The sequence below is a fragment of the Pelecanus crispus genome, chromosome 3, assembly GCF_030463565.1.
Source record: "Pelecanus crispus isolate bPelCri1 chromosome 3, bPelCri1.pri, whole genome shotgun sequence".
NCBI lineage: Eukaryota > Metazoa > Chordata > Aves > Pelecaniformes > Pelecanidae > Pelecanus > Pelecanus crispus.
The window spans coordinates 45,412,534-45,429,317 of record NC_134645.1 but is presented as its reverse complement, the minus strand read 5'-3'; the positions used below and the strand labels follow the sequence as shown (position 1 = coordinate 45,429,317).

The 16,784-nt window shown below is 42.4% G+C and overlaps 1 protein-coding gene across 1 annotated transcript in view; it reads left to right on the top strand.

Moving 5' to 3' along the window:
• GLP1R (glucagon like peptide 1 receptor) overlaps positions 1-16,784 on the top strand; it is an 87,143-nt gene that overhangs the window by 32,978 nt on the left and 37,381 nt on the right. The gene's annotated exons all lie outside the window — the stretch shown is intronic.

Genomic DNA, 16,784 nt, shown 5'->3' with positions numbered 1-16,784 from the left:
TCTGACTGCTGGTTGTAAATATGGTTTGTGCGGAGTACATGTTGTAAGCCTTGGTACAAAGGGATTTGAGGAATGAGAAAGAAAAGGAATGGGATGGGATGGTCAGACAATACTTAAGATGTATTGGATACATCTGGACCTGGACCTGGACATGATGCAAATGGTATGGAATAGAGTGGAGATTGTACTGGGTCTGGCTGGGATAGAGGTAATTTTCTTCATAGCAGCCCATACGGTGCTGTTCTTTGTATTTATGGCTAGAAGTGTTGATAATGCACCAGTGGTTTGGCTGTTGCTGAACAGTGCTTGCACAGCATCAAAGCGCTCTCTCTTGGCTCTGCCCAAGGCCAGTAGGCTGGGGGTCTGCAGGAGGCTGGGAGTAATGGTTACATGTGCTGAGGTCCTGTTTTCCAAGAAGTGGCTGGACATCTGCCTGCTGATGGCTGGACATCTGCCTGCTGATGGGAAGCAGTGAATAAATTCCTTATTTTACTTTGCTTTGCACATGCAGATTTTGTTTTCCTTATTAAACTGTCGTTATCTTGAAGGGGTGGTGGCGTGTGTGGGGGAAATCCTCACAGCAAAATCAAAATGTTATCACAACACTGACAAAGGTGGACAGTTTACATGCAGAGTAAAAAAAAAAAACTCCAGCCCTTGACCTTTCACTGCTTTACAACTGCCAAAGATTCCCCACAATTATCCCCCTCTCTGGCAACATCCAGTCCCAGTTTTGCCTGTTACCTCTCCCAGTTGCTGTCTTTATCTGGACCAACAAGCTTTTCCATCTTATTTTCTCACCCATCCTGTTGAGGAGGGGGAGCGGGGGCACGGCTGGGTGGGCGTTTGCAGCCAGCCAAGGTCAGCTCATCACATCCACCATGGTATCTCCAGGGGCTGCAAGGAAGTCCCTGCTCTGGTGCCTGCAGCACCTCTTCCCCTTCATCTTCTCTGACCTCAGTGCTTGCAGGGCTGTTTCTCATGCTTTTTTTTTTTTCCCCCCTCACTGGCAGGCAGTGTTTGACCCTTTCTTACTTATGTTTCCACTGAGATGGCACCATCTTGGCTGAGGGGCTCAGCTGTGCCCTGTGGTGGGTCTGTTGGAACTTGCTGTGTCCAGCACAGGGCAGATCCAGCCTCTCCTCCCAGAGGCTGCCCTGCAGTCCCCCACTGCCAGCACCTAGGCACAGGCACCCAGTACACTTGGTAACCTGCCGTGGCACTTAATGGCTCTTACACTTGAGTGGGAGATGCGTGGAAACGTACAAATTTGGTGATGGGGGCTGTGGGGGGAAATGTCAGGTCAACTATCGCAACCCTTTTAACTTTCTGGCGAGCTTTAAGCTTGTACCGGAGGCAAGTCCCTAAAACAAAATTGCTGAGTCTGGATTTCCTATTTTCACTTTAACTTGGTGCATCTTTTATACTAGGGCTTCAAGGGAAGAGATGGTGTACGTAGTAGTTAGGGACACCTGTGGCGTGTGGGGGAGAGATCATCTGTTCCACTGTTTCTGCCCTGTGCTCTGGGGTCCTGCTGCCACTTGGTTACCTCTTCTGTCTTCCCTGCTTTCCTAAGTGACCTGCACGCTTTGGCAGTTTTATTCCTGTCTTGTTTGTGCTGAATGTCTATGTTGGGGTGACTTTCCCCACCCCCCAAGATGTATTGCTCTGTATTCTACCAGGTGAATATTATGCTACTGTGTCCATATTTCTCACTTCTGCATGTATTATCTCAACTCTCTTGGTAGTAACTGCCAATTTGATAACCTCTGAAGTTAAAATGCTGTTTGCTAATCCTCTTCAGATTATTAATAAAGATGTTATGTTTTTAGAATGGGTAAACAAGCTTTTATAAATGTATGAAATTAATATTTCCCTCATAATTAATTAACATAATCTTATCGGATGCTGCAGGTTTTTTTTTTCCAATAATGTTAATCTTTCTGGATATCTAAAACCCTCCACATGATTAAACTTCTTTCCTCTAAACCTGTTTACTTGCAATCTTTAAGACCCTGGACACAGTTATTTGACTTCCAACTGCTCTTGAAACATCACTGCTGGAGAGAGCCAAGGTGTAGCACAATACTGCAGATTAATAAATTATTGGAATGCGCAATATCTTTCATACTTCTGGAAATAAGTTTTTTTTAAAAAATTATCCTGAAAACGGTGTTTGTTTCGGTGAAAAGACTAGAAGCATTTTGTATAACCCCTTTTTAGGGAGGATTGCAAGAGTACTTCAGAAAATCATTAAACCTCTGGACGTGCTGCCTTGTTGTGCATACTGTGTGCATATACCTCAATCTCTGTTTTATCAGTGAGAAATAAGAATGGAACAAGGAGGACTTTCATTGTCTAATATAAAACAAAGTTTGTATTGATGCCAGGTACGCAATTTAGGAGCCTGAATTACCATGACCTGATACTATTTCGTGACGTCTTGTGGAGTCATGTTCAAAGTGAATACTAATGGACTGCTATGATGAAGAGGTAACATCTTTATGATGGAAGATCTAGAGCAATAGGAAATTGGACACCCTGTGATTTACTGGAATCACTAAAGCATGATTATTACTTGTTTTTGCTTAGCCCCCGGCTTAGAACTTGAAATAGATTCTAGAGCACTGCAGGACTTCCATCTCTTCACCTAGTGAAAATGCAGAAAATGAAAATATGAGACCTTGTTTGGGAAGTACCTTCAAAACATGTTCAGTAAGGTCATCATTAAGTATGAAGTGCTTCAGCCAAGCTTACTCATTTAAGACTGCGGTTCCTTTGATTAGGAGTCAGGTTTTCAAGTGTGTAAAAAGTTTGCTGGGGGACTTCACACCACACCCCCAGAAGTTCCCTGGGCATTAAACTGAAACACTTAAAACTGAATACTGCTTATGATGGGGTACTGAAATGGAGCAAGGATTGAATGCAAGTCTCTTTACGACCTGGACATTTCCCGAAGAAGTGTGGAAGAGTTGAAAGCAGGGAAAGGTGAGCCAGGAGGCATATAGAAACACTAATCATTCAAGGATAGGATTAGGAAAGCCAAAGCCCACCCAGAAACTGCCAAATCTGACAAGTGATGTGAAGGGCAACAAAAAGGGCTTCCAAACAGATACGAGAGAAAATTTGGATCCACTGCTGAATGGGGCAGGAGGATCTTGTGACAAAGGATGGGAAAATGACTGAGGTACTCACTGCTGCCTTTGTCATGATGGCCTTTACTGGTAAAACTTGCCTTCAGCAATCCCAGGCCCCTGAGATCAGTGGTAAAGTCTGGAGCAAGGAAGACTTACCCTTGGTGGAGGAGGATCAGATTATGGAAAAATGAAGTGGAACATACACAAGTGCATGGGACTTGGTGATATGTGCTAACAAGTGCTGAATGAGCTGGTGGATGCCACTCTTGATTATCTTTGAAAGGTCCTGGCAATTGAGGGAGATTCCTGAGGACTGGAAGAAAGCAATTGTCACCACTAGCTTCAAGAAGTGCAAGGAAGAGAATCTGGGGAACTATACGTGATCAGCCACGCATAAGTCCTCAGGAAGGTGACAGAGCAAATAATCCTAGAAGTTGTTTCTGAACACATAAGGAACAAGAAGGTGATTGGGAGTAGTCAGCATGGATTTATGAAGGTGAAATCATGCTTGATGAACCTGATAGCCTTCTATGATGAGATGACTAGCTCTGTAGATAAGGGGAGAGCAGTGGATGTTGTTTATCTTTACTTTAGTAAGGCTTTTGACACTGTCTCCCATTAACATCCTCATTGACAAACTGATGAAGTGTGGGTTAGACAAATGAACAATGAGATTAACTGAAAACTGGCTGAGCTACCGGGCATATAGGGTTGTAGCACAACCTGGGGTCCTGCTGCCACTTGGTAACCTCTTCTGCCTTGCCTGCTTTCCTAAGTGACCTGCACGCTTTGGCAGTTTTATTCCTGTCTTGTGCTGAACATCTATGTTCAGTGCAAAGTCCAGTTAGAAATCGGTCCCTAGTGGTATACCCCAGGGATACTGGGTAGGTAGTAGGGCCAATACTATTTAACGGCTTTATTAATGATCTGGATGATGGGACTGAGTGTACCTTCAGCAAGTTTGCAGACCATACAAAACTGGGAGGAATGGCTGATACACAGTATGATTATTTTACTGTGACGTTGGTCAAACACCTGAACAGGTGACCCAGAGAGGTTTTGGAGTCCCTATCTTTGAAGATGATGGTCAAAGCTTGACTGTACCTGGACCTGAGCAACTTGCACTACTTCACCCTGCTGTGAGCAGGGTGTTGCATAAGCAAATCTCCAGAGTGTCCTTCCAGTCTTGGCTGTTTTGTGATTCTCTGTTTCTGTTAATTTTTTTTAAGATAATAATTCTCAGTAACTAGTTACTGTCAGGAGTTACAAATTTCCATTGATGTCAGCCACAACAGGGGATGGCAAAAAGAATTTGCATGGGAAGAGTTTGTAATGCTGGAGCATTCTTTGATCAATTACAGGTTTTGCAAACCTTCTATTTGAACAGCTTTTATTCTTGTTTGTGTCCTACTCTTCTTGTTCTAGTGCCTGTCAGTCTTGAGCCTGCCCTTCTGCAAATCTCAACAGCAGATGTAGCTCAGCAGGTTGCCTAGCAGAGTGGCAAGCTGAAAATGATATGGAGAAATTTTCACCTGCTCAGCAGGTATGTGCTGTGTCACTAGTCCAACCCCACATGCTGTTAGCAGGTTCTAGTCGCTACTTGCTGCCACAGAGGTGCTCACTGAGGTGTAACTTTCTTCTTGCTTCCTTAATGTGGCAGCTTTGGAATTACTGCCTGCATTGTGGGTGTGGGTTCAGCAGTAATGCTTTCTCCAGGTTTTCGGATTGCTCATTTATCTCAAGGTACAAGAGCAACTGTAGGGAGATGGGAATCTGGTCACTGAAAAACTTGAGAATAAAACCAGTGTTCTCAGCGCTGTATGTCTATTCAGACTTGTGTGCATATGGCAACTCAAGACTAGTTTTTCACAAGACAAATCCATGGAGGATGGGCCTGCAGGTCTTTTGTGCTAAGCAATGTGTGCAGTTGCAAGGTTTTCTCGCAGCGTCACTCATGTTGTGATGGCAACATTCGTCTTCCGCCCTTTGTGAAAGTGCTGCTTGCTAAGGTGGCCTATAAAGTACAGCAGAGACAATCAGTCCTGTACCGCTTGTGTCAGATTGCTTTAGAAACACTGAACCTGAGACTTTTTCCTGTTGTGTTACCTAGTGCGTGTGTAAGCATCCGTGCCAAGCTCAGCATTAGCATGCTGTCTGCAAGGATGGACTCTCTGAAGGCTGGGAATATGTCTGTGATAATTGGTTAGAAGAAAGATCACAACATTAGACCAAGACTTTTTGCTCAAAACTGTGTATCTCTTTACTGCTACAGACTTGATTTGTGACAGACAAGTAAATTAAAACTGAATTTTTGGAGGAATTCTGTTTTTATAGCTCACATTGAAGTACTGGGCATTGAGTTGTCAGTGCCCTTTTGGGATGTGGCCCAAAGGTTGGTTTATTACATGTTTCCTCAGTGGCACTTCACTGCTGCCTTTTTTCCATCCAATTGCTAAATAAACTCAGCATTTGTGTAGCTGTGCAGCTAAATAGATTGGGAATTTCATCTAGCTGAAATGGTGGGGGCGAGAGTGGTTCCTTGTTCCTTTGAGTCCTCCCCCCGCCCCCGCATGCAGATCAGTTTCCTGACTGGTGTAATTGCAGCTGTATTACCATTTATGTACTTCAAGTATATTGATCACCACAGTAGTGCCCTAACTCAACAACAAATTCTGAAATAAGGATGTTATAGGTACCTGGGTACTCAGTATCATGCTGAAGCCAAAGGATCTGAGGTTTAAAGTAGCCTCCGCTTCAATGCGGGTTACACCATTGCCGCTGGAATAAGTAATAGGTGGCTAACGTGTCTTACAGCACAGTGCAGGGGTTTGGTATCATAGCAGATGAGGAACCGAATCACTGCTGGGCTGTAACTACGTGGTAGGAGTTCATAAAGTTATCTGTGTCCTTCTAGTGCCATATAAAATAGCTTTGTGCATGTGGTGGGGAAACCCTTTGGGATGATGAGAAGCAGTGGCAATGAGGCAAACAGAGGGTGGAGGGGAATCAAATTTTGGTCAAACAAAGCATTCTGTTCAGGATTATGTAGGTGAAATTCATAAACTTTCTCTTTGGGAGGACTTCTTGTGTTTCAAAGTGGTGTTCTGAAATGCTTTGAAAATATGAAGTGAAAATGTCTCAATTACCAAAACAAATGTATGATTAATTTCTGTCATGCCTTGCTTCATACTCCTGCCCCCCCCCAAAAAAAAAAAAAAAAAACAAAACCAAGCCCAAGAAACCAACCAAAGCTTTTGATAAGACAAGATTGTATTTGTACTTCTAATAGCCCGCTTATACAACTTTGAAACGGAAAACTGCAGCAATTTCAAACCTGTATGGGCTGTTTCACGTCAGCTCTTTGTTTTGCTTCTATTTGTTCTTATGCATCTCCCACCATTGGGCAGGTCTTCACAGGGAGATGCTGAAGTAGCAGGAGGGAGGATATTGCTAGAAGGATTTGTTCTGTGAAGATTCCAGCCCAGATTTTGGACCATGGCTAAAGCTTGTTGAAAGTAAATTTCACATACTTCTGGCTGCCTGAGTTGAAGCTTTTGTTCCCCTATGTGTCTTGTGTCTTGGGCCAAACCTTGCCTTTAGTGAAAACCCAAAAAGCCTACTCAGTTTCTGGTAGCACTGAAGTTAACACCAGGTAAACTTTGCACATTTTGCTGTCCACATTGTAGTCAGTCAGATTACCATGAGTTGTACTTGGGCAGCGGCTGTCTCAAAGTCTAATCAGTGCAGAAACCTCCAAGGGGAGCAGTATTCCTTTAAGGGACAGCAGGCACCTCACCTCACTGTCACTGGCTGTGTGCTTTTTCTTGTTACCCTCTTATAATTGAAGGCCAGTTGCCAATAACACCATGTGGATTTGGAAACCGTGGAGCTGCACAATTCATCTTGCAATTATGCCTCCTCTGGGGTTCTGATATTTTATTGTTTAATAGCACTAAATCCTTTCTAATTAAAAAACCTTCCAGGGGTACTAGTTTCAGACAAGAGTTACATGAACAGTAGCCACATCAGTTGCTCCTATATGCACTGGGCTGCACGAAGGCTGGCTGCAAACTTGCATTAACACAGATGTGGTGTTACTCAGATCTCCACTGAAAATCTTCTGAACTCTTTTGAATGCTTTTGTTTCAGCTTAGGACCTGTCTCTGGTTTTGAGGTGTCTGACACCTGAATTGGTTTAGTTGCTGGTCTGTATCTGTATTCGTATCTTGCTCTGGCACTGTAGTGAATTTTGAAGCAACCATCTGATTGTCCTACTTGCTGTGACTGAGTTTGAGCAGTTTTGGTGTCTGTTTCTTGGGAGGAAACTAAACCAGAAGCTGTGCCCCAGGTGTGTGTTGGATTCTCTTCAGTCCCAGATGGAGACATAAGTCCTAATGATTTGTCTGTACTACTGTGAAGTCTTCCAGTATGACCATGCACAGGCCATTGGAGGACTCCTGAACTGCCAAGCTCTTGTTAAATCCTGAATGTTTCTTGTGCCTGGGTGAAGGGCCAGTTGGCTTGTATGCCTTTAACTGCTGTTGACCATGAGGCCTCAATGCTTTGTAATTCCCCATGCTCTCTAGATCCACCTTTCTCCCGATTTGAAATCCTTTCCTTTGTTTAACTAATAACATCCGTTGTCATTCACCTTTGCTTGAATCACTTGTCTCCTATAATTCACTTTATTTTCTATGTTATCCTCTCTTTACTACATTATGTTGTTGCAATGGTGACACCTGCTCCTTTGTTCTTCCAGAAGACCAGGCAAAGCACAGCCTGGGGACCCCTGGAAACAGCATAGCTTTTCAGCCTGTGACGTGAAAGACCTGAAAGTCTCTCTGGTGGCAGAATAACCCAGTAGTACTATCAGGTGATCTCTGATAGTAACCTTGTGACTGCCTCTGGCTACTAGAGATGCAGTCAGAGTCTGATTAAATCTAATAAGTTGAAGGGCATTGTGGAGATCTGGGACCACAGCTGTACTTCGCGCAATAGTTTTGCCCAGTCACAGATTGCGTGAACCGAGTGTCATGTGGGGATGTGGAAATGCAGAGGCCAGAGACTGGGTTGCTGCTCCAGAGTGCCTTTAGGTGCAAAGACGCAGCCAGGTCAGCTCTTTCCCATTTCCCCCTGCTGTAACCTACATTTGAGACCCTTTTTCCAGCACTCCCAATCCCCTCTCTGGTGACAGAACTGCTTTTCCTGATGTGTCTTTAGGTAGGTGTAGGTTTTGGGTGGAAATGGGGCATCACCTCAAAACTGCCAAGTGCTGGAGGTTACTGGTCTGATCATGAGGATTTTATGCTTTTTAAAAGCAATTTCCCGGGGGCTGTGAGATAAGGAAACCTTCTTGTGGTGCAGCAGAGAGGATGGAAATTGTCTCCACGGACCCCACCCTGCATTAGTGACTAGCTTAGTCCCGGCTGCTGCTTAAATCATGAACTCGGCAAGCCCTAGTGCTTCCTTTCTGTGTGGCATCTTCCCCTCCCCAAAAGCTGTGATTATAGATTTACACAGTTGTAATGGCATCATGTACAGCAATACTGCAGATCCTATTCCCTGCTACACAAGCAGCAGAAACATAAGTGTTGAAATGGATTTTGTTTGGGATCTCAGAGATTCATCTGTGGTTGTTGTGCCCACCAAGGAGAAGGGCTGAAAAATGAAAGAAGACCGTGTCATGTTTGTCAAGGTGTTGCCACAAGTGCTTTGGGTGTGTGGCATGCCGTATCATGACCCATGTGAGAGAGGATTACAAATAGACTTCTGCCTCTGCCGGGATTTTGGGTTGTTGACTGGTGGTGGGGTGGCCTGTAGTATAATGCCCTCCCCACAGCAGAGTGCTCCCAGGCTGGGCAGGCGGCAACATGGTGGGGAGCAGGCTGGTGGTAAGCATTGTTTTTGGGGTCAGGGGAGTGATAACAACTTCATCTATCTGTAAGTCTTGCTTGATTGTTGTCCCATGAGCAATGTGGTCCCATCATCTGTGGGCCATCAGAAAAGCTTCTGCAGCCAACTTTTTCCTAAAAGTGACTTAGTGCCTTCCCCCTCCCCTGCCCCCAACATCTCCCCTGCCATCAAATGTGGTCATGGAGGACTGATGTTCAAGCAGCTGCACTCTTGGGGCATTTGCTGTGCTCCAGGACTAAATCCACTGTCCTAGTCCACTTTCCTTTCCCCAGGGTTGCCTGTGTTTGGGCACTGTTCAAACTCAGAGGGGGAGGGAGTTTGGGGACAGAGTGCCATAGTGCCGCAAGCAAAAAGCAGAAACGGAAAGAAGATGCTTGCTTTTGTTTCCAAGACCTCCTATGGGTAATGATGCTGGGGTGGTGAAATGCTACTGTCACCTGTGTGAGGCAGACTGAAGGAAACAATATGTTGCTTTCTAGAGGGGTCTGCAGAAAGCCCTACAGCTGAGGAAGCAGACATTTGTGTTAAAGTTTTCCTTCAGACAGTTCTGAAGTGTATGCATGGCTGGAACATTTGGTTCGGGGGACCAGGTTGAACCTTGTCTGTTTAAATCTCTCTCACTTCTTGTTTAATCATCCAGTTTCATAGTTTGAGATCTTCTTAAAACCAAGATAGTTAGCAGATGGCTACGTGAGTGTATAGCTAAAATACCTGTTTGTCTTTTAACATGCAAGAAAATAAATTTCACTTCAAATATTGGCTACAGTGAAGATGATTAGACATTTATTAAATTTCTTCCCTTCTTTGCTCTAATAAAACCAAGTTTCCAGAAAGCTCTCCATAATGCTGGAAAGCGGTGTGACCTTTTTTCAGTGAAAAAGATGTTGCTTTGCATTTGCTAACCCATAAGCAATTCAAAATTTATACTTCCTTGCACTAAAAGCTGTCTCAAGCTAATTGGCAATCTCAGCTTGCTTAAAAAAAATAATAATAAAAAAACGCTAGTCTTTCAAGTTCACCTCTGCCTCTGTTTGTTAGTCTCCATCTGGTAGTACACCAGAGAACTCTAGAACATATGCTGCTCTTCTCAAGGGTAGACATAGGGACTGTTAGAAGAAATAATTTAAAAAATCATTAACAGATAGGTATTATTAGCATGTGTCTATTGCGGGCCATGTGGCAATGCCATTCTCCATTTTATTAATTTTATTTGTTTTAACAAATGAAATATATTTTTAAATAAATTGCTGGTTAACTTCAGATTGAGGTACAAGCAGCAGAGCAGTAGTTTATGAACTTTCAGCTAGGGTGAGATATGTGACTTCCTTTAGGGAGAGTGAAAAGCTCTATGCTCTGATTCCTCTTCTGCTGCAACCAAAACATGGGCATTCCTCATCAAATATGTGATAGGAACAGAAGGAGACTTTGCATGTGGCCAGACACTGAAGCGCATATATGGGTGATGGGAGCAGCTGCATGTTCGTATGTCAGGTACAGATCTGGTCACCTGAGGCCCTCTAGGAAGAACTTAGTTTTCTGCATGGGCAGACATAGCATAAATGCTGGACAGCGTTGCTGTAGGCTATCAGCTTACTCTGTCTGTGGGAGTTAGGGTAGTTGGCAGGACTGCATCTTTTCCAGCAATTTTTCAGTTATAACTGTAAAATGCTTTTGTTAAAGTAATTCCTTGAGGTGTACTGTCAAGGATATCAAGGCACACCTCTGCAGAGACATAGCTGAGCCTCGTTCTGTGACTGCTTGAGAAGTTGCCCCCAGCTGATCTGACTGTGAATAGGATGTTTAAGTGAGAAATAAACACCATTACACCCAACTGCAAGCAAGCTACTGGACTACCTCTGTGCTTTGCCCATGCTAGTCTAACAGGTAGCTTAGCTTCAACAGATGTGTTTGAGCTCATCAATTACCTTAAGCTTCATCTATGCTCTCATTACAGCTCTTGCATAACTGAAGTATATATTATCTACCCACTTTTATTTGTTCACAGTACCAGTATACTCTGTTAAACGGAGGGACCTCAAACCTTTCTTCATGTTACTTGCACTTAAGAGTGTGCAGTTTTTAACTACAGTGGACAAAGAGTAAACTGAACTAATTAAGGGCCCGAATAAACATAGTGCTTATGTGTGCTGCATAATTAAATGCTTTGCTGAAAACAGCTTGTTATCTTTTTGGCTTACTTAAATGTTGCTAATTAGTATCGATTCCCGCCCCCCCCCCCCCCCCCCCCCCCCCAGTCCCAAAGATGGGATAAAACATGAATACCTGGTCTTAAAACAGCATAGGTGGAGAGCAACTTGCTGAAGAGCCATATGATCTGCAGTCCACTTCTTCCTCCTTTTTTCAGGAGTCCCTGGCACTTCACCTTTGGGTGATGGGAAATGCTCCTCTTGCATCCAACCTATACGTGTTCTCCCATGTAACAAATATGCTTCTGGTGTGATGAGCTTAAAGGTTGCTTCTTTCTCCCAAGATCCCTGGTTGAATTTGGGTGAAGATACAACTCAGTCTACTTACATATCTATAAAAGTAAATGCTTTATGTAAAGGCAACTCACACTCTTTGCCTCTTGAAGGTGTTTGCTCTGTGTTTTAATTTTTTTATAATATTTTCATTTGACAGAGTAGTCATGCAAAAAATGTGGACTGGCTTAAAAGGCGTCTGCATGTAAGTCGTCTAATTATAGAATATCCTCCATTTCACACCATTTCACAAATGCAGCTTTAACTTGAAAAATGTGCTAACCTCTACATGATTGCACTTGTTAATCGTGTACATAGTTTTATTTATTTTACAGTATTATCCTTTTTCCACTCCTGTGTTTTGCTGGTAACTTTCCTCTTGAGAGTTTTCTGTAATAGACTAGGTTTTCCCTGAGACACCCAGGTCCCTCCTATGAATTTTGAAAGTATGTCTAATTCTCCTCAAACATGCTTCAAATGTTAACTATTACGATTCCCATACATCACTTCAAATTTTCTTTGAATAAGAGCAAAGTTTTTCTGGGCAACATGTTTATGAGAGAACCTGGGTGCATGACTAGTTCAATGACAATAATAATGATAGTGGTGGTTGGCACCCGGCCAGACTCATCTGACCTTTCTGGAAGTAATTTACTTTTGACAATTGGAATGAGCAGAAATGAATTAGGCAAGAAAAGGATCAAGTGCTCATCAGCATATTTCCTCTGAAAGCAAGAAACTGGCTTCCACACGTAAAACCTACCTGATAATTGTCCTGGAGCTTAATGAAGCAGGGCATCAACGATTTCCTTTAAACAGAATGAAAGCATGGGTAAAAATGTGGAAAACGCTGCATTTGTGTTGCTGATTAATGACAGTGGGCCTCTCAAGTTTTTAAAAACGTGAGGTAGGGTTGGCAGTGGATATTCAAGGAAAGGATTGCACCTTGGCAGGAAAAGAAAAGTTTAAGTCAAAGGCTTGTATGTCCATCCAAATGCCTTTCAAGCAATGAAAATTGAGCAGAAACAAAAACGGACCAGAAAACTTGGGGAAGATTACCAGTAGAATGGCGTAAGTGTTCCTGATTTTTAGATCGGGGGTAGGTCCCAACTTTGGGATGAAAGGTAAGAATCGGAGATTGGTGTAAAGATTGGCTTTGTAATGTGAAGGTAAATCCACACATAACTGCAGCTTTAGTGGCCTCCTGTCAATAATGGCAGGGAAGATGTTGGTTTCCATAATAAAAGCACTTGGTGCTTTTTTTATTATTTGTAAGAGCTTGTATTTAGTAGCTTATAGGTTTGCAGAACTTTGACTGAGATTCAACACAATAGAAGTCTGTTTTAAGGCTGATGTTTTTCAAGAACATTTTGTCAAAACCTTGTTCTGCATTTCAGCATGTGGATGAGGAAGATGGTCCCTATGATATTGGTGATATGCCTCTTGCTGCTCACAAGGGTGAATTCCTTATGTGTGCTCCCTAGACTTCCTAGAGCTTGTACCTGCAGTCTCCAGAGGCCATATGAGAGTGGCGTGGCAGTCCTTTCTCCTCAAATCCTGTGTGACTGTAGGGCCAAACATGCTTTCTGGCACATGGGCTGAGCAGGACTTCTCATGCCCTTGCCAGCCATAGTAGGCTCCAAATGGGAGAGCAGGAGCACTTCATTGATTTCATCCCTCCTCACTGCCTGGCACCCCAGGAGCTCCTGGGGTGCGATGAGGAGGGCGAAGGAATGGATTGGTGAGAAAGGAGGTGTGAGAGGCTGGAGTCGGTTTGCAATTTTATTTAATTACAGCGTTTTTGGAGAATGGCAAGTCAGAGTAGGAGTTGAGAGAGGAATGGGAAAGTGCAGGGAAAGGGTCAGCAGCGGGTAGGTAGATCAGCAGCACAGAAGTAAGCATTGCAGCAACAGGGAGTGCTGGAGGAATAAAGCTGAAGAGGAGAACCAAGGAGGGGAATGCAAGTAGGGGAGAAAGAGGAGTGGTGTGGCAGTGGCTAAAAGGAGAGGGGCAAAGGAGGCAGGGAGAAGAAGAAGGGGTTGGGAGAGGAAAGCAGAGAAGTGTTTGTGCATATCTGCTACGGAGCTTGAAACTCAGAATTGGTATCCCTTTGTTGTGTAGCAGAGAAATCCATTGGCAAAGCATGGGGATATACTGATGTGGCATAGGGCAGTGTCCTGAGCAGTAGAATCGAGGGCTCTATTTCTTCTTACACTTGAGCTAGCTGTGTTTGGGGTTTTATTGCATAGTACTACTTCTTATCGTGTACATGCAGCTTATGTCTGTAATGCTAGGTCTGCAGAGAGCGTAAGAGCGATGTCTGTAGGAAAGCCTTTACCAGCTGATAAATTTTTCTTTACAGCTTCACATGCTTTAGCTCATGTATACAGCGGTAATAAGCCCTTTAACCAATGCCAGAGTGCACAGCTTGCTCAACTAAAATGTATGTCTTCACTCTTTGAAACGCATGAGATGCTTAGTGGTATTTGTTTTGCTTTGAAGTATCCACTTCCTTTACTTTCTGTAGATAGTGGGTAATACTTGTGGAATTAGTCATCTCTAAATGAAGTTTGATGGTTTGGGTTCCTTTTTATGATACCTTTTGCTCTTGTCTGTGCTGAAAGCTTCTAGTTGTTTAGGATTTTTTGGTTTATCTTTATAACTGTCCTGTGAGAGATGGTAAACTTGGATTATTGAATCCTTGGTCCTTTATACCATTGTTTTTGAGGATAACTAAATATCACTAATTTCCCGGTTGCCAAAGATGAGCATTTTGTTTGCAGCACCTGGCATTGGTTTTAGACTGCATCTTCTGGAGCTTCTTGTTTTGCTCAGAAGCTGCATCAAACAACTGGTGTTTATTCGCATGTGTACTTCCCTCTCCCTCCTAGCAATGCATATTTAACATACTAGTTATTTGTTGGTTTTTTTCAAAGTTGTTTTTCCTTGCTTTAGCTCAGCAAACATTATGCTAATGATTTGCCTAGTTGTTTCCTTTTCTTTTTGCTTGTTTTTCTTTTACTGTCTGCATGTTTTGTTTGTTTATTTGGGTTTTTTTTTTTTCTTATTTTTATAAGTCATTGGAGCATGGACATAGTAAAATAGATCCCTTCCTCTGCCATGGGAAGACTTTAGTTGTCTCTCTGGCAGCCTTTTAAGAATACTTTTTATTGCATAATTTTTTGCTTCATTTTAGTATCCTCTAATGAGATGTCTTATATTAATTAATTTAACTAACTGATCCAATAACTTTAAAACACAAAACCTCTTAGCACTGTTCTTACAAGTTTGTTATGCCTTAAACTTCCAATCACATTTGTTGTTGCAATAAATTTATTCCAGCCCACTTTTATTTATTCTGAACAAAATTTTTAATGGTGCTTTTTGGCACCTTACCAGACCTTCACAAAGCTGTACCATTATCATAAATGCTTGTTTTTCATAAACAACCTTCTTTTAGTACATTAAATCACATATATTTTATAGTTCATAAACATTCTCTATTAAACCTAATGCACACATATATGCGTGCATTTTTGAGTTGTTTTTTAAAGTGTATTTCAAAAAGTTATGTTAGGTTTCAGTGTGGTCTAGCATAGTTAATGCAGTTCTTTCTCAATACAAGTTACTCAACTGAAATGCTTGGAGGCTATAGCTCCTTTTAGGGTAATACTCTGTGTTAAAAAAACAGTATTGTTTTTCAGAAAGATATTTTAATTTTTGAGATATTAACTCCTACCCAGCGTTGTATAAGGTTAAAAGTTAACGAATGCTTTATGATTTGGCATGGTCTACTTTGCTCCCACAGCCTTTATTGGCCACCACTATTCAAGTCGCTTTTAATTATGAAGCTACATTCTATCATTTTTCTACAGATCTCTTATTCCTTCACTATGCAGAATGGATCTGCTTATGAGATATGTAGTAAAGGGGACTCTTCTCTGTAGGATCATTGCCTCATTAACTGTGGGAGTTTGAGTGAGGCAAGATATTGCAGACCTGGCAAGGATGATCTCTGCATTAGGAGAACTGAATGCCTATGCAGAGCAAATCTTGTGGCTACATAATTTTCTTTGTTGTAAAAATCTGGCTTTACTATGTGACTAGAATATGCTCTTTATTTTTTTGGATCATCTGTGTACACATATGAGATAATAGGACTTAGTGTTCATTGGGGAGCTGAACTGGTGGTCTTTGAATGGACCATACAAGTAAGAAAATGCTGTATTTGGTATAGACTTTATTCTGTATGCTTAAATATAACTTCACAGCTCACAGCGGTATGGGTGAATAATTTCCCATTAAATGATCTCCCTCTATTCTGTATCCTGAATAAAACAGTGGATTCTGTTGGAAAAAATGTATGACTCTGTACATAGAAACAGTGTTATTTGGTGGAACTAAAACCCACATAAGCAACTTTAGCTTGACACTTCCTAATTCTTGAATGTTTTGTTGTGTTAATTTCATTCCAAAATGAATAGTTTTAAATAGGAATTTATATGCAGGCAGTATCCCTTGGGTGATGCCAAACAGCATCATCTCTATATGCAGAGTCTCTGACTTTGTGCTTTTGATAGCACAGCACAGGATTCAGGCACTGAGGATTTCCAGGGCATGCAGGGTAGGCTTGTGTGGCCTGCAGCATGGCCTGCGCTTGCTTAATTGCATCTCCCTTGCACCATGTAAAGGTATCTGTTAGGTCTGCATAAGCTCACATCCATCTCTTGGTAGGAGTGTGGATGCATGACTCTCTTGTTACTCTTCTTTGCAGTAATTATTTTTTTTATTGGAAGAGGCTGGAGGGATTCTTGGTTCTTTAAAGCTAGGAGGTAGTGATGAGGAAAATTCACAGTAGGTGTGTTCAGATCTGTTTCCCCACTTCTCACCCAAACCATAGAATATAACTGAAAATTATTCTCTTCCCACTGCAAGAACTTGAAGTGACCACCAACCTTTCTACCTTTAAGGCAAAATGCAAGGCGTAGCTGTTTTTCAATTTTTTTTTTTTATTATCGCTAAAGCAAAGGAGTTGGGATGACTAATATGCTATGAGGGAGGAAGAATAGTGGCAAGGGATACTAAATAAAGTCCTTGTAGTTAAACTGCCTGTTGAGGTAATATAATTTTGGACAATGTGGCAGTGAGCCCAGCATAAATGCACATTTTGATAAATGTGATTCTTGGACAGTAGTGCAGGCTGGAGCTCCTCCTGCTCCCCAGAGGCTTTGTGATCAGGCTGCTCCCTGGTGTT